This window comes from Amia ocellicauda, chromosome 5, assembly GCF_036373705.1.
Source record: "Amia ocellicauda isolate fAmiCal2 chromosome 5, fAmiCal2.hap1, whole genome shotgun sequence".
NCBI lineage: Eukaryota > Metazoa > Chordata > Actinopteri > Amiiformes > Amiidae > Amia > Amia ocellicauda.
Window position 1 is genome coordinate 48,098,924 of NC_089854.1, and position 24,457 is coordinate 48,123,380.

General features: G+C 40.8%; 1 protein-coding gene across 1 annotated transcript in view; it reads left to right on the top strand.

Moving 5' to 3' along the window:
- Positions 1-24,457, top strand: part of reln (reelin) — a 172,695-nt gene that overhangs the window by 1,298 nt on the left and 146,940 nt on the right. The window lies entirely within an intron of this gene.

Here is a 24,457-nt window from a genome sequence, read left to right on the forward strand (position 1 = left end):
ATAAATATTATTACTAGTACAGTACAGTACAGTAGTTGTAGTGGCAGTAACTGTAGTTGCTGTGTGTAGGAGTTCAGTCCTCAGGCGAAACAGAAAACACAAGAGATCAAAAACTGAACATACTCGCAAGTTCTGCACTGGAGCGGAGAGAAAAAAATAGAGACGAGAAGAGGATGGGAGGAAGTGGGAGCTGTGTGGGCATGACACTGGGCTGGAGGGAGGGTGAAAGGGGTAGCACTACCTGGACAAAGTGAGCTGTGTAAAGGGCACACTCACTGTCAACAGGCAGTGTACTCACTGCAGGGACAGGGTGAGAGAGATTTTCATTTGTAAATATCTGCACTTTCTGTTTGGTCTCTGTTGTCTCCTCTTAAGCAATGTACACAGTGTGGTATAATCTGTATTGCAAAGAAAATGAGTGATGGGGAGAGGGAGGGAGGGAAGGGTTAAATAGTGTGTGTTTTGTGTGCGTATTTTGGACATTTTTTCATGCACTGCTGTGAAATGCCTTTCGAGTGTGAATTTGAGAAGATCGAGAGGAGAAATAAGTAGAGGGGGAAAACAAAAGATTGAGAGAAAATAATTAGAGCTATGGAGAGGTTGTTTAATTGTTAATGTGTGCACTGCATGCTGGATGTGGTAGCACATTTGAATTTGAGGGAAGGATAGAGAAGGGAGACTTTTGTGCTTAACGTGTCTATTGGACAATGCTTGTATCTTGTCTGATCCAGCTAATCCTATTAACCACCTGAACTGGAAAGAGATGGAGAGTGAGAAGGAGGTAGAGAAAGATACAGAAAGGGAGGGAGAGGTAGAGATGGAAAGAAAAAGAGGGAGACTGGTGGAAGAGAGGGAGAGATTTTTTTCAGTGTAAATATTTATACTGGATGTTGGCAATCTGTTGTCTCTGTTGAAATAGTGGTGATATCAGCTTCTGATATAAAAAATAATAATAATGTGAATTTGAGTGAGTGAGACGGAGAAGGGGGAGAGAGCGCGAGAGAGATTAATTGTGCTTTGGCAATACTTGTCAAATTGTCCTTTCCATAAAGAGTCTTTGATTTTGAATTTCAAATGGAGAGGGAGATACATAGGGGAAGAGAGAAGGGGGGTGCAGTGATGGCAATAGGGAGATGGAGATAGAGAGAAACCAAGAGGAGCAGTCGTCAGTGTGATGTGCTATGTTCCTCAGCTGTTACGAGACCAAATCATTGTCTCCTGAATACGCTGTGTGATAAACACACAAACACTGACACACTCACACTCAGTATGCAGATATACCCTCACAAACACGGGCAGGCTCCTCCGTTTCCCATCCCACCTTAATGACAGTAATTGAATCAATCACACACTCCCCTTCTCTTTAACTGTTCACTTTTTCCAGGTCTTGAGACGGCAAGAGACGGTTTTATGTCCCATGCCAACCTGCTTTGGGGTTGGGGGACAATGTCTCCCTGTTCCAGAAGTACAGTGACTGAGGAAGATCTAACAACCCTTTCAACCCTGTTCACTATGTTGGCTCTCCAGCAACCAAGACCAACCCCTGCGAAGACCGACAGAAATATGATAGAAACGTGCAGACACACACACACACACTGATGCATACTGAAAGAGGAGCAACTGTGGTCATGTACAGGTTACAGTGCAATATAGTACAACATAGTATTGTACAGTAGATTGAAAAATAGTATAGCATTTATTTACTGGATGAATATAACAACACCACTTCCAGTTATGGTATTATGGTAGTAATCCTGGACTGGGCTAGATTGGATTAGACTGGACTGGACTCCCACCCCCCCAAAGACCTACACAATTATAGGTTTGCACACAGGTGGTGTGGTGCTGAGCAGCTGTGCAGGTTCTTGCCTGTGTCTGGGACTCGTCTGTGTTTAGCTCTGCTCAAGTCTGGGTTAGGCAGTCTGATGTGACTCCCCTACTTCTCTGCACATACTCCATCTATCCTGCACATTGAATTTATATGAGGTTGTATGCAACTCATACAAAGCAACAGAAATGTATATAAAATACAAAATCTGTATACATTTTCAGAATCCAGGATGACTTCAAAGGGGTTCATATCCCAGCTGTGTTTAATAATTCAGGCAGCTGGGCAGCAGCAGCGAGAGGACGAGGGAGAGGGAGAGGGAGAGAAAGAAGGCTGTGTTCACCTCTCAGGGACACAAACTTGCCTCCCCTTTAAGACAGTTTAGTTTAACTGCCAGTCACCTGATGTTACACATACAAAAATGAAATAATATAACCGCAATTAACCAGTAATTCTCCTGGTATTGCAAGTCTACTGTTATTACTGTTACTATAACTGCTAGTAACTTAACTTGTTGCATTAAGTTGCATTTTTGCATGTTGCACTTTTTTCTTTTCACTTAAATTGCAGTTTGTTTTTCAAAGAATGTCAAGAAATTACTACTGATACAGAATAGATTATGTAACTGATTTTTTTGTTTGTTTTGTGTATGTATTTGGCTGACGTCCTTACCTAAGGCAATGTTAATTGGGGAAAAAAAAAAAAAAAAAAATATATATATATATATATATATATATATATAAATATATATATATATATATATATAAAGGGGTGGCATTGTTCACTGGAATGACACTAAATCACTGCTATTGGACTGCTGATTTCTGGGAGGGAGGTTACAGGAACAGCTGCCAGGCTCTATACTGATTGATCAGCACTGAACTGGGATAGAGTAGGAGGGCTAGGAGGGATTTGAGAGTCATTGGTTCACCTGGCAGGATTAGAGGAGAAGAGGGGAGGAGGGCCGGAAGGGAGCTGCTCTGATTGTTCTCAGGTCTCTCTCTTGCTGGTTCTTATCAGATGCCAAGCTGTGTTAATTTGTGTCTAATTAGAACAAACAATTGTCTGCTAATTCTATAGTTGGAATAACCTGACAGCTAATGCACAGGGATAGCAAGTGTGTAGCTGTTCCTGATATCACCATAACTAATGATTTGATTAATGGGATCGTGCAGCTGTAGTGCTTGCTATCCTGTTTCACTGGTTGTCCAAGAGTATTGTGGGCTACAGGCAGAGCCCCAGAGTTCTGGCACTCAGGGCATCATAGCCCCTTAAGTGAAGCAGGTAATGACATTTCCTGTTTATGTTCTGCCTTATGCCTCTCCACAGTCTCAAATTCAAATTAAGAAAAAGATAATTGGCATACACCAGTCTTGCCAAAACATTTACATACAGATCTGGTGTGAACAGTGTAATGAGGCAAAATAAGTACAATATACATTTTGAAACTATACAGGTATTAACAGAGAAGTTTACAAATATTATATGGAGATTTTAGTATTGTACAGACAATATACATTGTATTTTGGATCCAGAGTGTAAAATCTCTCTACCCACCTCTTCAGCTTTTTATGTTCTCCTTCACGTCTTTCCTGCCTATACGTTTCTCTGTCGGCTGGTGTTGCATTTCTCCTCTATCCTTTTGTTTTGTCTACTCTGTCTCTCAGCATTTAGTTTAGGTAGTGTGCATGTGCCTACAGTGGGGCAGTATGTAGTCCTATCCATCCCTCTGTCCTGCCACTGCTTTTAAAAGGCATTTACTTCCCCCCCACACGCACACACTATCTCTCTGCGTATCTGTCTGTAATTACTGATGGTGAAAGGGTTATTTGTATATTCAAGTATTTACATGTTTATTTACTATAAGTGTGTTTGTCTTTTAACTGAGGTAGAGTTGTGAGCACATCTGGATTTATTCCTTATTCCGTTCTTAATTAATGGGTGCCTCACTCTTATTATTTGTCTTTTGTCATGTGCTTTGGCAGTACTGTAATTAGTCAGGACAATTATACACTGTGAATTTGAGAGAGAGAGAAAACAATATATATACAACTATCTAAATAAATATTTGTTAAAATCGGTAAAGTTCCTAAATGTATATGTATTGTATTTGTTCTTCCATATTGCAGTATTACTGAGCACTGAACATGTTTGTCAATGTTTTGTCAATACTGATGTAACTTAATCTTGCCACTCAGCTTTGTTTGAATTTGAATTTGAGCGAGAGAATTGTTGGAGGTGTATAGGTTGAAGGAAAAGGGGGAGAAGTGAGGTAACAAGAGAAAGGGAAGGTAATTGTGAGGGGAGGGGGAAATGGGTGTTTACCAGTTTATGTTGAGTTGGTATTTGTCCTTCAGTGTGCTTTAGCATGAAGACTCGCTGTGAAATTGAACTTGACTGAGAGAGAGAGACTGACTCTCAAATCAGTGTGTTTTTTATTTTGATATAGTGCTCTGTCAATACTGAAAACTCTCAGATACTGCACAGGGATGGAGAAAAGAGGAAGGGGACTGAGTCTGCCTGGGGTGGGTGTGAGGGTCTGTGTGATTCTACTTTTAGTAAATTGTGTGTATATAATGTTGTGTGTCCATGCACGAACTGTGTGAGTATACTGGGGTGTGTCAATAGTTTGTTTGTGCAGTGGAGCAAGCATGAACATTGAATAATAGTTTATCATAAAAAACAAACTACAGAAAAAGAATAACTAAATAGAACCACACATATATTTAAAGCTACCTTGGGTTTCTTGTTTAAATTACATGGATTGGGCAGGTGGTGCAAAATTCAAGTTTAGGTTGTGTTGTTGTTATATTTTTGTTAGGCTGACGCTCCAGTCTAGGCCTCACATGCTAATGCAAAAGCCATTACCCTCTCTCTCAGACACATAAACACTGATCTGTGAATTGTGCACTCCCACACATACAGACACAGTCACAGTTAGACACAGACAACACACGCTTGCACTCATACACACCCACCCACTCACAGACACACACTCTGTATTCATACACCAGAAACCCCAAAAACAAACAAACAACAAAAAACAGTGTTGTACTTAGTCAGGAATCATCAGTTCAATATATGTTATACAATTCAAAATTGCAATCTGAAATGTGAAACTTGTAGACTGATGTCAGCTAGGCCAATGTGGGCACAGTGCTGGAGGAGGTGGTTACTGGTGCCGCCAAGGGGTGGCCAGGGGACGCCACGGCCATCCTGATACAATCGCTGGCCCCCCCCTCGCGACCACACGGACAAAACACCGTCAGCACCCCGCACAACCCCCCCCCTCTGCTTGCACCATGGACGAAACACTATCAGCACCCCTATCCCCACCCGGTAGCACCACAGAGAAATGTATGGCCCCCCTAATATTATAACTGGCCCCAGCCAGGCCCCTCCAGCTGAAATGCTGTAGAACCACCACTGGAGGTGGTGCCAGTCTCTGTACAGATTACACCCAGCTGTCTATGCCACACTTGTCTGAGGGACTCGCACACAATGCAAAGATCTATACGAAATCATTTTCTTAACATTTTTCCAATTGCAATAAATTGGGAACCATAGTCTGTGTGTATGTATGTGATGAGTGAGAAATTCTTAGAGAGGTGTTGTGTATGAATAGAAGTAGAAGGTGTGTGTGTGTGTTTGACTGATTTGATCACCCTGCTCTGTTGATAACATGGAGGTGGGGGGTGCTGGAAGGAGGGTGGGGGGCTAAATATGGTGTATGTAGCCTCCCTCCCCCACACTTTGTATTTTGCATCATAATGAATGCTGAATACACAATATATTTATCTTTACATCTAATTCCATATGGCGATGTATCCTTGAAGTTAGTGAAACCAGAGAAGAGTCTACTGAATGAAAGGTGCAGAGGCAGCAGCTCACATTATTATTATTTTTATTTCTTGGCAGACACCCTTATCCAGGGCGACTTACAACATAAGTGCAATACAAAGTGCAAGAATACAGTTAAGTACAAGGCATCAAACATTACAAATTAAAATTTACATTAAACAAAGCAATTCAAGATATAATACATTTTACAACTTCCAATTTATACAGTTAAGTACAGTGCGGACATACATCCTGGAAAGTAAAGCTAAGATTGAGGGACTGAGTGACAGAACTAGACAGAAGTGTAACTTTTTTATTCTTCAATCCATAGAAAATGCATTTCATCCCTTGCTTTCTTTGCACCTCTCTGTTTGAGCATATGTTTCTGTGTTGGTAGACACAGTAGGATTTCAGTATAGGGGGTAGAGCAATTCATGTGTGTGTATGTGTGTAAGATGTCTTTGGATGTGTATGAAACTGACTGTGTGAAAGATTTTGTGTAAGTGTGTGTGCGTGTGTAAATTTCTCTGCACTGTGCTTTACGATTCCCATAGTCCTCACTCCTCTGTTCCGAGACTGTGTAATCCTGGCTGTAGGCGCCGTGTCTCGTGTGGTGATAGCATTCAGCACTGTGTGTTACAGTTCAACATGCTCATGACATAAGCTCCTCTATTGTGTCACAAAAGGATTAATGTCAGCTCTTCTCCCAGCCCTCAAACAAACACAGAGAGAGACAGCACAAATTCAGCCTGGGTTTCACAGATTACATCCCGATCCGGATTCTCCTTCCTATCGAGTGTTTCTGTGCTTTCGGGGAGAGATATCCATAGCTGCTCATGGGGAGAAATGCATGTATTCAGACAAGACAAAGTACGGATTCTGACCATTCTGTGCTGTGCGTAAACTGTCACTTGAACGTGATACACATTCTGAAAAGGCACTATATAAAATGATATACCATACCTTGTTACAGGAACAGATTATTTTATGCACAGTATATCTATATTTCTACAAACAAAATGATGAGGGGTGCTGTTCTTGCTGTGCTCTGCACCCAGTGGAGCAGAGAACACTCCTGAAACGCACATGACTTTCATGATCGATCGATCAGGTGAGTGTGTTCTTTGAGCAAGCTAATCTGACTTGGCCTGCTGGTCTTTCTTGGTCTGCAGTTCTGCATTGCTTCAACACCAACCTCCCCCTCCTCCTATCTTGGTAGCTTATTTGAGGAGGAGGGTGTGTAATTATGCTGGCTCTCACTTCGTTCCACCTCAGTTACCTCCCCCCACCCCTCACTCAGGCTGTGAAGTCAGTAGTTACTGATAACTGGTGGCAGCAGAATCATCTCTGGCCCATCCCCAGCTGAATGGTTTGTAGAGTGTGCAGTTAGACCCCTCATTGGGTTTGAACCGTTGTCTCAGGCATACCTCAGAGTGCCTGACCCAAACAACATGACCAGAGTGCTTCCACACTCTACCAAGTTCATAGGAAATTAAGTCACTGTAACAAAGTCTTCACCCGTCACGCCAGTTTATTAATCTTACTTCATCTTGTACTTGAACACGTTTCATAATACAACAATCTTGGCAGATGACCAGGAGCAGTGCTGAATTCCTGATAGTGGTGAGCATCAGTTCTAATGTTCTTATACATATATATAATTGCAGCTGCATTCAGCCCATCTTGCTTACTTCAATAGTCAGTCAATGTATCAGTCCATAATTCCATTAATTTATCAACCAGTGTATGAGTTTATCAGCATGTAAAGTAATCTCTTCAGTTGGTAAGTGTATCAGTGGCTACTCAGGATACTCAACTCCACAGCTGGGGCCCCTTGGGACTCTGTGAGTCCAGGGGGCAGGGCGGGCTGTAATTACAAAAATCACATTAAGACCTGATTGTGAGATTAAGCCCAACCCCTCCTGGGAATGGCTGCAGATTGATTGGTCTCCACAGCCCTGCACCTCTTTCATTACTGCAATCAGTTTTTAATTAGAAATCAATTCCCCTCTCTCTCTCTGGCAGAGTGCCATGCAGGTTTCCTTATTCATGGCTGTGTGTGGAGGACCTATGTTACTGTGGGTAAAGCTTTGAGAGTAGTATGTATGGGCCTCCATCTGCAAGCATGTGTAATGTGTGTGTCACTGTCTGATAGATGAATCTCATGGACGATAGGGACCTGATCAGCACACTGTGGTTTGCTCCTATTTTTCCACCTCGCCAACTGTCTTGGGCCAGTGGTTTGAGAGCTGAGGGGTTGGTTGGTTTGGGGTGGGGGTGGGGTTGGTGGTCTGATTCAGGTGTATATAAGCAGGACCACTTGGGTCAGAACCAGATTGGGCTGAGCACAATGGCATCTACCCTTTCTACAGCCCTCCCTACCTCACTTAGTCACACTGGCCAGACTGCAATGCATTTCTAGTCAACATCAGGAGTCCCACACAGACTACACAGACTAATCGCTTTACCTCAGACTCAGATTACCACTAGTCTTGGGCTATCCAATGTTATTTTAGGTATAGTAGTCCAAGACAAGTGGTAATCAAGGCAGTAAGAGCAACACCAGTCTGAGACACAACATAATTCCCATATTTACTGCCCCATGCCATGAAAGAGACAGCATCTAGAAGTGACTAATGCAAAATGGTAATGGGTAAAACCTATTTTTTTTACCCATTGCAATTCATTTGATAATTTTATATTTTGTAAATTATTGATAGTTTTCTTTATTCTAAGACCAAGTACAAGTGTTTTCAAATGATGAACAACCTGCCCAAAAAGCCCCCTCCTTCCAAGCCACCTACAATTTTAATGTATTTTTAAAAGTCAATGGTTAAATTATTCAGCACGTCCCTGTGTAATTTAGTGATGATTCTGACTAGCAGCCATCTGTGTTCTGCGCAAGCTAAAGCACATCTGCTGACATAATTAACTCTTCCGAAATGTCAAAACAATTCCTAGCTTTACAATCCTGAGTCACTTGGTTTCCATTGATAGTGTTGTTTAATTAGTACACAGGGTTAAATGACATATATATACACTCACCTAAAGGATTATTAGGAACACCATACTAATACTGTGTTTGACCCCCTTTCGCCTTCAGAACTGCCTTAATTCTACGTGGCATTGATTCAACAAGGTGCTGAAAGCATTCTTTAGAAATGTTGGCCCATATTGATAGGATAGCATCTTGCAGTTGATGGAGATTTGTGGGATGCACATCCAGGGCACGAAGCTCCCATTCCACCACATCCCAAAGATGCTCTATTGGGTTGAGATCTGGTGACTGTGGGGGCCAGTTTAGTACAGTGAACTCATTGTCATGTTCAAGAAACCAATTTGAAATGATTCGACCTTTGTGACATGGTGCATTATCCTGCTGGAAGTAGCCATCAGAGGATGGGTACATGGTGGTCATAAAGGGATGGACATGGTCAGAAACAATGCTCAGGTAGGCCGTGGCATTTAAACGATGCCCAATTGGCACTAAGGGGCCTAAAGTGTGCCAAGAAAACATCCCCCACACCATTACACCACCACCACCAGCCTGCACAGTGGTAACAAGGCATGATGGATCCATGTTCTCATTCTGTTTACGCCAAATTCTGACTCTACCATCTGAATGTCTCAACAGAAATCGAGACTCATCAGACCAGGCAACATTTTTCCAGTCTTCAACTGTCCAATTTTGGTGAGCTTGTGCAAATTGCAGCCTCTTTTTCCTATTTGTAGTGGAGATGAGTGGTACCCGGTGGGGTCTTCTGCTGTTGTAGCCCATCCGCCTCAAGGTTGTACGTGTTGTGGCTTCACAAATGCTTTGCTGCATACCTCGGTTGTAACGAGTGGTTATTTCAGTCAAAGTTGCTCTTCTATCGGCTTGAATCAGTCGGCCCATTCTCCTCTGACCTCTAGCATCAACAAGGCATTTTCGCCCACAGGACTGCCGCATACTGGATGTTTTTCCCTTTTCACACCATTCTTTGTAAACCCTAGAAATGGTTGTGTGTGAAAATCCCAGTAACTGAGCAGATTGTGAAATACTCAGACCGGCCCGTCTGGCACCAACAACCATGCCACGCTCAAAATTGCTTAAATCACCTTTCTTTCCCATTCAGACATTCAGTTTGGAGTTCAGGAGATTGTCTTGACCAGGACCACACCCCTAAATGCATTGAAGCAACTGCCATGTGATTGGTTGGTTAGATAATTGCATTAATGAGAAATTGAACAGGTGTTCCTAATAATCCTTTAGGTGAGTGTGTATATATATATATATATATATATATATATATATATATATATATACGTGTATGTACAGTGCATCCGGAAAGTACTCACAGCGCTTCACTTTTTCCACATTTTTTTATGTTACAGCCTTATTCCAAAATGGATTAAATTCATTATTTTCCTCAAAATTCTACTAACAATACCCCATAATGACAACGTGAAAGAAGTTTGTTTGAAATTTTTGCAAATGTATTAAAAATAAAAAACAAAAAAAGCACATGTACATAAGTATTCACAGCCTTTACTCAATACTTTGGCACCTTTGGCACCAATTATAGCCTCAAGTCTTTTTGAGTATGATGCTACAAGCTTGGCACACCTATTTTTGGGCAGTTTCTCCCATTCTTCTTTGCAGGACCTCTCAAGCTCCATCAGGTTGGATGGGGAGCATCAGTGCACAGCCATTTTCAGATCTCTCCAGAGATGTTCAATTGGGGTCAAGTCTGGGCTCTGGCTGGGCCACTCAAGGACATTCACAGAGTTGTCCTGTAGCCACTCCTTTGTTATCTTGGCTGTGTGCTTAGGGTCGTTGTCCTGTTGGAAGATGAACCTTCGCCCCAGTCTGAGGTCCAGAGCGCTCAGGAGCAGGTTTTCATCAAGGATGTCTCTGTGCATTCATCTTTCCCTCGATCCTGACTAGTCTCCCAGTTCCTGCCGCTGAAAAACATCCCCACAGCATGATGCTGCCACCACAATGCTTCATTGTAGGGATGGTATTGGCCAGGTGATGAGCGGTGCCTGGTTTCCTCCAGATGTGACGCTTGCCATTCAGGCCAAAGAGTTAAATCTTTGTTTCATCAGACCAGAGAATCCTTCAGGTGCCTTTTGGCAAACTCCAGACGGGCTGTCATGTGCCTTTTACGGAGGAGTGATTGGTTTGATTGATGGAGTGCTGCAGAGATGGTTGTTCTTCTGGAAGGTTCTCCTCTCTCCACAGAGACACGCTGGAGCTCTGTCAGAGTGACCATCGGGTTCTTGGTCACCTCCCTGACTAAGGCCCTTCTCCCCATATCGCTCAGTTTGGCCGGGTGGCCAACTCTAGGAAGAGTCTGTACTACTGTAATTTTTCTGTACCCTTCCCCAGATCTGTGCCTCGATACAATCCTGTCTCGGAGGTCTACAGACAATTCCTTGGACTTCATGGCTTGGTTTGTGCTCTGACATGCACTGTTAACTGTGGGACCTGGGGTGTAGAGAAAGAACAAGCATCACAGACCTAATGCGGGAGCCACTGATAAAAAATACATTAACTATCCTAACAACTCATCCACCTTGCTACTCCTGTCCCTCATCTCTCACTACTCCCCTCACTTTCTTTGTCTCTCATGTTCTGTTGTTTTTTGTCTCTGCTATCCCTATCTGTATATGCCTCTATATTTCACTGTATTAGCATTGTGGCATTGCAAGCAGTTATAATGTGTATCTGAAGTAGATATCTCTTTTCTCTCCTCTCTCTTCCTCTCCTTTTGTTTTCATGATCTTTTACTTTTAACTATCTCTTTCATAAAACATTCTCTTCCCCTCTCTCACTTAGTTTCAACCTCCCCTACAAGTCCCTCTGACATCTTTGTGTATGTAGGCTTGATGCCTTCAAATGAATCGAGGAAGAAACAGGAGAAGGGAAGAGAGAGAAATAGTGAGAGAACCAAGAGACGAGACAGAGCAAGACGGGAGTTAGGAGAGGAATGAAGGGGGAGGTTGCGGGCTCTGGTATCTCACGCTCCCAGCCAAACCACCCGTCTATTACTGTGTGAGAGAGAAAGAGAGAGTACCCCTCACATAGCCCAACAGTCCAGCTCACCACAGAGAGAGTGAGGGAGGGAGGGAAGAGGAGGTGTGATTGGTGGTTTGGATATTTCACTAGTTATTAAGTCTCTCTCACTCTCTCTTTCTTGCTCTTTATACCTGTCTCCCACTCTGAGAAAATCGGTGAGAGATTGAGAAGGAGAGATGCCCAGTGTGAAGAGGAGAGAGAGAGCCATGAAGAGAGAGGGGAAAAGGAAATAGAGCAGCTGTTTGTTTTGCTGTGGGCAAGGCATCTGCCCTGGTCAGGCGACTCTGTGTGGAACGTCCCAGCTGGGCAGAGGGGGGCAGGGTGGGAAACAGAGAAGCAGAGAGACGCTCTCAGTATTGCACTGACCTACACTCACATACAAATGTGTGTAATTGGAAGTCTGGTCTACTTTAATTTGTTTGTCAAATGGAGAGCTGATTGTCCAATTTAAATGAATTGTATTTAATAGTTTTGTATTTTGTGTGTGAATAAGGAGTGAGAGAGAGGCACAGAGACAGAGATGGAGGAGATGTATCTCTTTTATACAGACACAGGGAACAGAGAGGCTGAGTTATGGTATAATAAGGGTGATTTATTATACAGTTGGCAAACCAAAAAGACACACAAATGTAAAACAAACCCCTAGCCCTTCATGGAGCTTAACTAAACAGGTGAGCAGGTCCCTTTTCTACACACATAACTAATATCAAAACAGCTACCATAAATGTCTGTAATCATTGTAATGTTGAAAGCCAAAAGTCCAGTACCATAATCAATCCGTTGACTCCAAGCTATTCTCTCTCTCAATACTCTCCACTCTCCACAACAGGAAGTCAGACACGTCCCTGTTTTATTGAGTGAGGGAGCCAGTAATCGAGCAGCACCAAGTCAACTTCTGCTGTCAGTGAATCTCCCCCAACTGGGTCTGGGGTGTGCCACAGCCTCACGGGATGGTCTTTCACTGTGCCGCCCAACACTGCATCACAGTGTTGTTTAGGCACAAAAATCTTAGTTTGAGACATAAAGCTAGTTAAGATGGTTATAACTGCAATTTTAGTCTGAGAGGCAGAGACGGAGGAAGGTGAAGAAAATCTGAAGCAGACTAGTTTATTGTGGGTAATTTTTGACCCAAGCATGTGTTATAGAACCATCCCAAAAGTGAGGGGTGTCATACAAGCTATGTTGCTGTGGGGCTTCCCAAAAAATGCAGGATACATCACTGTGTAACCTCACCCTGAGCAGAGTGGCAATGTGCCCTGGCCTGACTCTTTTTTCCTTCCATAAATGTTCACTGCCCATGAACTGATGAAGTTCCAATGCTCAGAGACAGTGGACATACAAGGTACACCGTTCTGGGGTTCAATATTTGTATTCCTGGGTTGATCTTGCTCTCTCTCTCCCTCTCTTGTGGGCCCTGTGAGCATTGATCTGGTCCCTGGTTGGCGTGGGCACTGTGTCGCCAGTGGCAGATGGCTGAGGCAGCAGGGCAGGGCCTGTGCCAGGTGGTTGTGTAATGGAATGGCAGGGCTGATAGCAGAGCACACTCACAATCACCATCTAACACTAACACAAGTTCACACATTCACACTTGCACTGATATTTTCAAACGCGCACACTGACGCACTTGCATAATAAGACAGGCATACACATGTATGCAATAAATGCCTCCAATCACACACATTAAAAAACTCTTACCAATGTACTGCGAATATAATCTGAACACTTCAGGTTAATACTACTATAGGTATATTAGTGTGGATTAATATATATTGCTATTTGATATTAGTTTGTTGCATCAATTTTAAGATTGTGTGTGTGTCTCAGTGTGTATATGACTCTGTGAATACCTGTTATTTTCTTGAATCATTAAGTATAAACTTCCTGCACTATAAATGTGACCTTGTCCTCACTGTCTGTATGGGTGGAAAACTTATACCCTGACTAGACTGAGGGGTGGGGGATATACAGTCAGTTTGTAGTACCATTTCACAGATTAGAATGAAACTTTGATACTTGAAACTCTGTTTTTCTGTTGTTGTATCTGTTTTTAAATATTGTGCTTCTTGATATATGTTTATGAAAGGCATGCTATGAGAGTTTTTGTTATTATTATTACTAATTATGGTCTCTCATAAGGCTCAATGTTGGTCTGAACCCTGTTCAACATATACACAAATCTAATCTCATAAATTCATCTATGCTGCTGTTTTCTGCCTTGCCACCTGAGCTCCATCCTTTAGTACTCTGGATCAGACCCTGGTTGAAGACCTGACAAAGCTGGCAGATCAATGCAATGTATGGTGGCCCAGACCAAGTACTGCCAAATAGTATCTAGTGTATTCCATCTTCTCAATGATAGTACCAATAAATAACTAAAAATCTACATGGATGGTACTAGATTAAAGCACAATACCAACTCAACATGTTTGGTAGTGACTCTAGAACTTTACCTTCAGGAAACATCTGAAGAAAAATAACAGCAAAGATTAAATCGGGGAGCAAACAGCTAGACAAGCTTTCTGGATCGATGTAGTATGCTCCTGTCATATAACACCTGACCTCAGCACTTATCATACCCTATAGCCAAGTATTTTGCACCTTGCAAAAGTTAATCAAAAATTACAAACTCAACTTATGGACATCAACCTGGATCTAACCATGAATGTCATAATAGGAGCCCTCCTTTCAACACCCCTCCCTGGCTTCTTCTCTTGACAAATATCACTCCTCCACCCATCCAGCATCTGCCAATGACAAGCTGGTTTAAATAAATTTGTGCTACACTACACTTATCACTCCATGCTGACGTGCCATGTAGATCATGGTACCCCATATGATACAACCTTCCTGCATGGGAAGTTTCTTCTTGCCACCCTTTGGCTGAAGGAATGCAACAGAAAGTCTAAAACAAATTCCTTGTGGCAAACCCCTCTTGCCAACCTGCATGTTTTGAGTGGGTGGTCTATGTTTAAAAGATTCAGGACAGAAAAGGCCTCTATATAAACAATCTACACCAATGGGGCTTTAGTGCAAACCCCATGTGCATTGGCAGAGAAAGAGTGTCCTCTCTATCAACATACAGAGGGTGTGATAAATTCAGCAAACCAGGAGGCTATCGCTTGGCTTTGGGTATTGCACTCATAATCATTTATATCCAAGCTTGATATACTATACACATACACACACTTAAGTCTTTTTAAAGAAAATGTTGAGTGTCTTTAGACTTCTTAAAATGAATGTAAATGTATACCAGGAAGTCATACAGGCTAAATCAATCATTTTGACATTTCAAATATGAAATAATCTGTGCCTTTTATGTTAAGTATCAAAATGATGCTAGCAAATGTAGTTAATAGGGCACTGCGTTTTTCTGTACTTGACTTTGTAACCTTTGTATTTCAGTCCTACAGAACCAAGCTGATCTTAAAGCCATTTACTGAAAAATCATCACATAGTGGTACATTTAAAAATCTTGGTTAGTAATTTTATTACTACTGTTGAAACGGTGTTGAAATGTTATGTTCATGGTTTAATGTTTGGAGTTCTGCCCCTCTTAAGTTTGAGCTTTGTTGTTTTTCAACAATTGTTTGTCATACTAGACTGGTGAACAATAAAGTTATAGACAAACAGAGTGAGACCAGATGCGGCAGAGAGGAAGAAAGTCAACTATCTGTATTAACCGTCCATATTTTGTATTATCTTGACTATTGCTGATTTTTCTGATTTAGAAAAGGAGTAAAACTTAAATTTGTTGCAACTCTTGCATCCTCCCGAGTTCATTTACACTACAAATTCTTACATAGGTTAACAGAGTGATGTACATTATGGCTACTGACAAAAATACTTGAATCAGAAAACCAATACAGTGAAGCATTTTAGATGTATACAGAACAAAAATAAAAACACAACATGCAAACATTTAAAAGATTTTACTGGGTTACAGGTCATTTAAGGAAATCAGTCAATTTAAATAAATTAGGCCATAATTTATGGATTCAGGGTGGCTTGTCTCAGAAAATCCTGTGGTCTGCAGTTGTGAGGCCAGTTGGATGTACTGTCAAATTCTCAAAAACTACGTTGGAGATGGGTTATGGTAGACAAAATTCCCTCACAACAGCTTTGGTGGACATTTGTACAGTCAGAATGCCAGTTGCATGCTCCCTCTTGAGACATCTGTGGCACTGTGTTGAGTGACAACTGAACATTTAGAGTGGCCTTTTATTGTCCCCAGTACAAGGTGCACCTATGTAATGATCATGCTGTATAATCAGCTTGAGCATGCGCACATCCACCAGGTCACAAGAATCCTAGTGGTCACTGAATTCGTCGAAACAACTGCACTGCACCGGGGTCCTGTGAAATCTGTGTTCGGCAAGTTTTTAATATACTCGGATATTACCTGTAAGCAGTAATTGTTTCTGTACGTGGATTTCACTCCATGCTGCTAATAAAACTAATTTCTTTGTGATCCCACATGGCACAGCTGATCTCTCTGTCTACAAGTCAAGCACACATCTCTGCTTCTGAAAGTTAAGTATTTCCTTAGTGGGCGTGACAGACACTTACGGCCGCCTGGCAGCAGATAGTTAACCGTCCACAAAACCTCCAGACGCTTTAAGCTAGTGGAAACACCCATTTAAGTGTCCGGGGCCGGACAGTGGAAACGGGGCATGATTAATGTAGCTTCAATAAAACTGTATTTTTATACTTTTATATTAATATCCAACTGTCCCTATTTTTAGAAAAAAAATTGTTGTAAAAATTAAGATATAGCCTACCTCCGAATTATGTACATTAAGCTACTCTTCCGATGCTTGGAGAATTATGCAGGAGAATTGGATGACTGAAATCTAACTTTCTATACGTTCACATTAAATATATGCAATTAGACGTGACTTTTCGAGACAAAAAGATTTTAAAGGAACCATTTTTAATCAGTATGAGTTTGGGTAAAATTAACATTTTTGTTATATTCTATAAACTACTGACAACATTTCTCCCAAATCCCAAATAAATAAATAAATAAATACATATTGTCATTTAGAGCATTTATTTGCAGAAAATGACAACTGGTCAAAAAATAACAAGAAAGATGCAGTGTTGTCAGACCTCGAATAATGGAAAGAAAATAAGTTCATATTCATTTTTAAAGAACACAATACTAATGTTTTAAATGAGGAAAAGTTCAGAAATCAACAGCTTTCATGCATCTTGGCATGCTCTCCACCAGTCTTGGATGGCTGGCTTGGGACCATCCATCTTCCTCTTGATCACATTCCAGAGGTTTTCAATGGGGTTCAGGTCTGGAGATTGGGCTGGCCATGACAGGGTCTAGATCTGGTGGTTCTCTATCCACACCTTAATTGACCTGGCTGTATGACATGGAGCATTGTCCTGCTGGAAACCAATCCTCAGAGTTGGGGAACATTGTCAGAGCAGAAGAAAGCAAGTTTTCTTCCAGGACAACCTTATACATGGCTTGATTCATGCATCCTTCACAAAGACAAATCTGCCCAATTCCAGCCTTGCTGAAGCACACCCAGATCATCACCAGTCCTCTATCAAATTTCACAGTGGGTGCGACACACTGGGGCTTGTTGGCCTCTCCAGGTCTACGTCTAACCATTAGACGACCAGGTGTTGGGTAAAGCTGAAAATTTGACTCATCAGAGAAGATGACCTACTCCAGTCCTCTACGGTCCAATCCTTATGGTCTTTTGCAAACCTCAGCCTTGCTTTTCTTTGCTTTCACTGATGAAGGGCTTTTTTCTAGCTTTGCACAACTTTAGCCCTGCCCCTAGGAGCCTGTTTCGAACCGTCCTCGCCATGCACTTCACCCCAGCTGCCATTTGCTATTCTTTTTGTAGGTCACTTGATGTCATCCTACAGTTGCTGAGTGACATTCGAATGAGTTGGCGGTCATCCCGGTCAGTGGAGAGTCGTTTTCGCCCTCTGCCGGTCTGTAGTTTTGTTGTCCCCAATGTCTGCTGCTTGACCTTGTTCTTATGAACCGCCATCTTTGAAATTTTAAGGATGGAAGAAACCCAAAGCTCACTATATCCCTCTGCCAGTAAAGCCAGAATTGAACCCTTCTTTTCCTCACTCAAAACTTTCCTTTTCAACTCTTTTGCCATGGTCAATAGTTATTTTTTATTCCAATTACTTTTGAGGTACTACTAGCACTGTTTTTGCCATCCAGTTGGTCCTATTGCAAGAGGATGACCACAGCAGTGTTTTTTTATACTTTTTTATACTTGTTAAATACAATTTGGTTCAGGTCATCACCTAATCAGTACCTCATTCAGTAGAATGAGGTGTGTCTGTGTTGGAATTCAACAGACACTGGAATGGGATGGCTGCCATACATGTAGAGATGTTGATTTAAGAAAAATTTGCAGTGGTCTCTTAATTTTTTCCAGAGATGTATCTATGGATATATCCCGATTTCTCCCACTTCAAGAATTCTAACATCACAAATGCGGAAATTTAAGCAAACAACACAACACATGGCATCCAATTTCATTGTAAAGTGTAATAAAACGCAACTAATTTATGTATTCAATCATTTTTATCTACTTTAGTCCCATGCACGTTCATATGTTTTTCAAGTGCTTATTTCACCTACTCAGCCGCCACAATACCACTAATTTTATGACATTAAAGACCACACATTTTGGTAAGTTTTTTATTATTTCTGTATTACAATGTTTTATGTATGTTGTAACTGTGAAAAATCTGAAGATAATTATTATAAGCACAAAACAAAGTCTATAGAAATCCTCCATCTTGGCATCTGAACGGGTTCAGTCAAGGTCATTATATGAACACTCACAAGTTACTCTGACCAGAGCTGCGACCAAAACTGCATACTAGCATACTAAATAGTATGTCAAAACAGTATGCCACCATTAGTAGTATGTCCAAATACACAGTATGAATATAATAGTATGCTAAAAGTATCAGGATAACCTACTGCTTCTGTTTCAAAAAATGAAGTATGGGAGCAATGGACATTTTTCAATCCCAAAAAGCCATATGGCATATGATGTGGTCATTTCACATCTGAGCAAATGGTGGACAACTCCGTTTTCAATTGTATGTAGCAAAACCTGTACAGATAGGCTAGCTATGTCAAAAATGATTTATGAGTGTAAATAGTCATCAGAAATTTAAAATTTACCACATATTTTGTTTACAGGAAGTTGTCATTAAACTGCAAAGGGAAAGTTCAACATGGTGCAAATTGATTAAATAATTAGTGCATCCAAATTAATGTGTTCTTTTAATCTACAAGCTTACGATAGACACTTCCGCAGTACATAATTCAGTGTAACTTTATTGTGTAGTATATAGTATGCGGGTTTGGACGCAGCCCAATTAAGGGGCTTCTACCGCAATTCCCACAGGCCGTGAATACAGGGTTAGTCCCCAGTTGTGGACTAAAAAGGGTGTCCATTGCAATGAACCCCAAAATCACTGCTGATGCCCTCAAGAGGAGACTAACTACGGGGCCAACTTAATCTTACTCCTGCTGTGGACTAAGTTTGGATAGTACCAAGTCGAACAAAATATATTGACCATTTGTTTTTACTAAACTATTCATAAACACATTTGTTTTATAAAATACATTTACGTTCTTTTTGACATTGACAACACATTTCTTGTAATTAATTATGAACAGCTGCAAATTCTCTGTTGTACATGGATCAAATTAATATCACAGCTAACATTTTAAATAATGACCAGTGTATACATGGTCGGTTGAAAGGTTTTATTATATACTATGAAAAATCTGAGAATATATTGAAAGCTGTATATGAAAATATTACCCAGCTGAAATTTCAATGCAATATTATATGTACAATATATTTGAAGTAGGTCTGATATATAACTAGATTTAGATTTCAATTAATGTGCATTGTAAAACGGATGTTATAAGACCTTTTAAATGGGTATCTGATGAATACAGTGCAAGATTTCCCCCCAGTCTGGGAACCCTGCAGCATCAGCAGAACCCTCTTCGTCAGCTAGGCACCCACAATCGGCTAAGCTATATCAGCTATACCTTGCCCACCAATTAACCAGCCAGTTAACTCTGCATGCATGCATCAGTTCAGATTACTATTAGTTACACTATTGGAAGTTATGATATTGTCATGTTTACAAGGCAAGTACAATACTCTGTTTATGCTAGTAAGGATGCACTGATTGCTTCCCACTATAAACCTGAGAGGAGTGAAAGTGTTTAAAATTAACTCGTAATTTGGTGATGAGATGGTGTAGCTTTATATTTAACAATATTTTGAGATTGTGTTGGTATGTGTGGGTGTTTCAATGAGATGCAATGAGGGAGACAGACAAGTTGATGATTGCATGAACATAGGTGACTTGAGACAAGTTTTGTTAGCTGAAAAAGTATCAGTTCTTACATTAATCTCACTTTTTGTGGGTTCAGCCACATATTCAGGATATCTCATTTACAGCTCAGAATTCATTTAGTATTCTAGAGAACTATCCCACCCAATCAGTTTCATATTCCAAATATGCTGTTATGTATTCGGAATATTCAGTATTCTGAATATGAGTGGAATATTAGTGGCCATGTTACCGCAGTTATAGAGAATAGCTTACATGAGGATATGTGATAATCAGCATACTCTGATTAATGCAAAACTGCATGACTTTTACATGAAAACCATCACAAACCTTCCTTTGATTAGATTTTAAACAGATCACCTACAATGAAAATAAACTTCAATCAGTCTTCCACATTATAGTAGATTGTACATTAAATATACAGATATTGCATAGAAGATATTGTATATAGAGCAGAGCTGACCAATCCTCGTCCCACAGGGCCACAGTGTCTTCTGATTTTTTTTTTAATTTAGATCGCTTAATTGAGCCAATTGTAGATATTAATTTGTCAAACATTCCATGTTTTCAAGGTATCTAGTGATTTATGATTTGGAGAGACCCATAAAACCTGCAGGATTGTGGCCCTTACGGAACAGGGTTATAGAATATATGTACATTTGGTTTTACTTCTCCTAACTCCACTTCTGGTTTTTTTAATAAAGGATTCTGAAAGTAATATAAACATTATCTGAATATAGTACTGCAATGATGTATTGGATTATGTTACAGATTATTTTCAAAACAAAGTAATTTGCATTCTGTAACTGAATACTTTTTCAAAGTAACCTCCAAACACTATAGCTCCCAGCAAGTATACTGTACCATGTGAAATGTACACTGATCAGCCATAACATTATGACCACTGACAGGTGAAGTGAATAACGCTGATAATCTTGTTATCATGGCACCTGTCAGTGGGTGGGATATATTAGGCAGCAAGTGAACATTTTGTCCTCAAAGTTGATGTGTTAGAAGCAGGAAAAATGGGCAAGCGTTAGGATCTGAGTGACTTTGACAAGGACCAAATTGTGATGGCTAGACAACTGGGTCAGAGTGGTCCAAGGAAGGAAAAGAGTTGAACTAGCGACAGGGTAATGGGCGGCCAAGGCTCATTGATACACGTGGGGAGCGAAGGCTGGCCTGTGTGGTCCGATCCAACAGACGAGCTACTGTAGCTCAAATTGCTGAAAAAGTTAATGCTGGTTCTGATAGAAAGGTGTCAGAACACACAGTGCATCAGTTTGTTGCGTATGGGGCTGCGTAGCCACAGACCAGTCAGGATGCCCATGCTGACCCCTGTCCACTGCCGAAAATGCCTACAATGGGCACGTGAGCATCAGAACTGGACCACGGAGCAATGGCAGAAGGTGGCCTGGTCTGATGAATCACGAGTTCAAGGAATTTGGCCTCCAAATTCCCCAGACCTCAATCGAGCATCTGTGGGATGTGCTGGACAAAGTCCGATCCATGGAGGCCCACCTCGCAACTTACAGGACTTAAAGGGTCTGCTGCTAATGTCTTGGTGCCAGATACCACAGCACACCTTCAGAGGTCTAGTGGAGTCCATGCCTCGATGGGTCAGGGCTGTTTTGACAACAAAAGGGGGACCTACACATTATTAGGCAGGTGGTTATAATGTTATGGCTGATCGGTGTAGTTTGTAACGTAGCCACTATCTGATTTTTGTATCTATCAGACCATTGTAGGTAGCTATGCTAACATTACTCTGAAAAATGCGGTAACATGGAGCCAACTTCGTCATTCTGAATGAAATTATTCAAGTTATTAATTTCTCCTCATTATGATTGAAGAGAAAAGAATGCTGAGACAGTTAGACACTAATCTTTCATTTAATGTCAGCCTATTTGCATCTCATCTGTTTGCGCTCTGCAAAGAAATGTTTTACCAACTTTTTTTTTTGTTATTGTCGCCTAAACCATATCTTCCTTATTTTATCACTGTGAGATCTAGGAACATTAAAAACAAAAACATAGGTTGTTTTGTTTATGTATGGTTATCATTGTAATGGTTGTTATTTTAAAGAGAGATTATAAGAGATTTATTTATATATTTATGCCCATAGTCTTTTCTTGAAGGATAATGTCATTATGAAGAAGATAAAACTCCCCCCCTGGTTTAGGGGACCCCCCCCCCATAAATTCTAACCCAATTCCAACACTGTTCAAAAGCTGTGTTGTGCAACTTGCAAATGTTTAGATTAATTATTGTTGCCATGGTTTAATTTGTAATTAAAAAGCTTTCAGCTTTTACTGTTATACATAAATAGACAAACGTATCTATCGAGAGGCAAGAAAAGAGGTTAAAAAAAAAGTTACCAGACGACGGTGGTTGAAGACCTAACTGAGAGATGAACATCAGAACATAAGAAAGTTTACAAATGAGAGGAGGCCATTTGACCCATCGTGCTCGTTTGGTGTCCATTAATAACTAAGTGATCCAAGAATCCTATCCAGTCTCTTTTTAAATGTTCCCAAATGTTCAGCTTCAACCACATCACTGGGGAGTTTGTTACAGATTGTGATGACTCTCTGTGTGAAGAAATGTCTCCTGTTTTCCATCTTGATGCCTTGAAGCTCAATTTCCATTTGTGTCCCCGGGTGCGTGTGTCCCAGCTGATCTGGAAAAGTTCCTCTGGTTTGATGTGGTCGATGCATTTCATGATTTTGAAGACTTGGATCAAGTCCCCACGTAGTCTCCTCTGTTCCAGGGTAAAAAGGTTCAGTTCCCTCACTCTCTCCGAGTAGGACATTCCCTTAAAACCTGGAATATGTCTGGTTGCACTCCTCTGAACTGCCTCTAGAGCAGTGATATCTTTCTTGAAGTGTGGAGCCCAGAACTGTCCACAGTATTCCAGATGAGGTCTAACTAGTGCATTGTACAGTCTTAACATTACTTCCCTTGTTTTAAATTCTACACTTTTTACAATATACCGTAATATTCTGTTTGCCTTTTTTATTGCTTCCCCACATTGCTTGGATGGAGAAAGTGAGGAGTCCATGTAGACTCCTAGGTCTTTCTCATGCGTTACTTTATCTATTTCTACTCCTCCCCTAGTGTAATTATAGTTTCCAACACATTAACCAGTTTGTAATCCATCTACTTACATTACCCTGAATATCATATCATATGCTTTCACATGATCTAAACATTGTCTAAACCCGTGTTGACTATCTCCAAGAATATAGTTTTCATTAAGATGTTCCTCTATTCTGTCTAATCATTTTTTCCATCATTTTACAAGTGATGCAGGTGAGACTGATTGGTCTGTAATTTCCTGGCTCAGTTTTGTCCCCTTTCTTGTGGATTAGTATGACATTTGCCATCTTCCAGTCAGTTGGCACATCCCCTGTTCCAAGTGTCTTTTGGAATATTTGATTTAGCAGCCTTTACATCATTTTCCTAATTTCTTTAAGTACTGTTGGAAATATACCTTTTGGCCCAGGTGGTTTGTTTGTTTTTAATTCTGCTAGTCCCTGTAGTACCTCCTCCTCATTTATCCTGATCACTCTTAGGGTTTGACTGGACTGGTTGTTAACCTGTGGTATATCTGTTTTTTCTTTTGTAAATACTCATTTAGAACATTTTTCTTGTTCGTTTTCCAAGATACCTCAATTTTTGCCCTTTATCTGTTTCATTTCCTCCTTTATTTACCTCTTACTTTTGTATTGAAAAAAGCTCTTTGCATTAGTTTTAGCTCCAAGAGCTATGTTTCTTTCTATTTCCCTCTTTGCTTTCCTGATCTAACTAGTGTCCCTCTGACTCTATCTTGGTCATTTGAAAAGATCAAGTCAATGTATTCACTCTCCCTGGTTGGTTCCCAGACAAATTGAGTTAGAAAGCAATCATTTATCATCTCAACCATTTCTATTTCTGCTTCTGTAGTCCCGATTGGGCTTTCCTAGTCTATGTTTGGGAAATTGAAATCCTCCATTATAACAGCCACATCCTTGCTACATGCAGTCCTTTACGATTACATTGTACAATGACACATCTTTCTGAATATTTGAATTGGGTGGTCTGTAACACATTCCTAACACTAATCCTCCATATATTTTATTCAAAAGTTTAAAACACCATGATTCAGTTTTGTTAGCAGGATCTAATTTGAGTTCCTCTGCCTCAATGTCATTTCTGACACATAATGTTACCCCACCACCTCTTAGATTTTTCCTGTTCAGGGTTGGCTCCTAGTTCGGGGTTGGCTCAGCAAAATTAACTGTGGGTATGAGCTGCACCACGCCAGTCGGGTTCCAGGGCGGGTCGAATATACCAGTGGAAAAGCGATATGA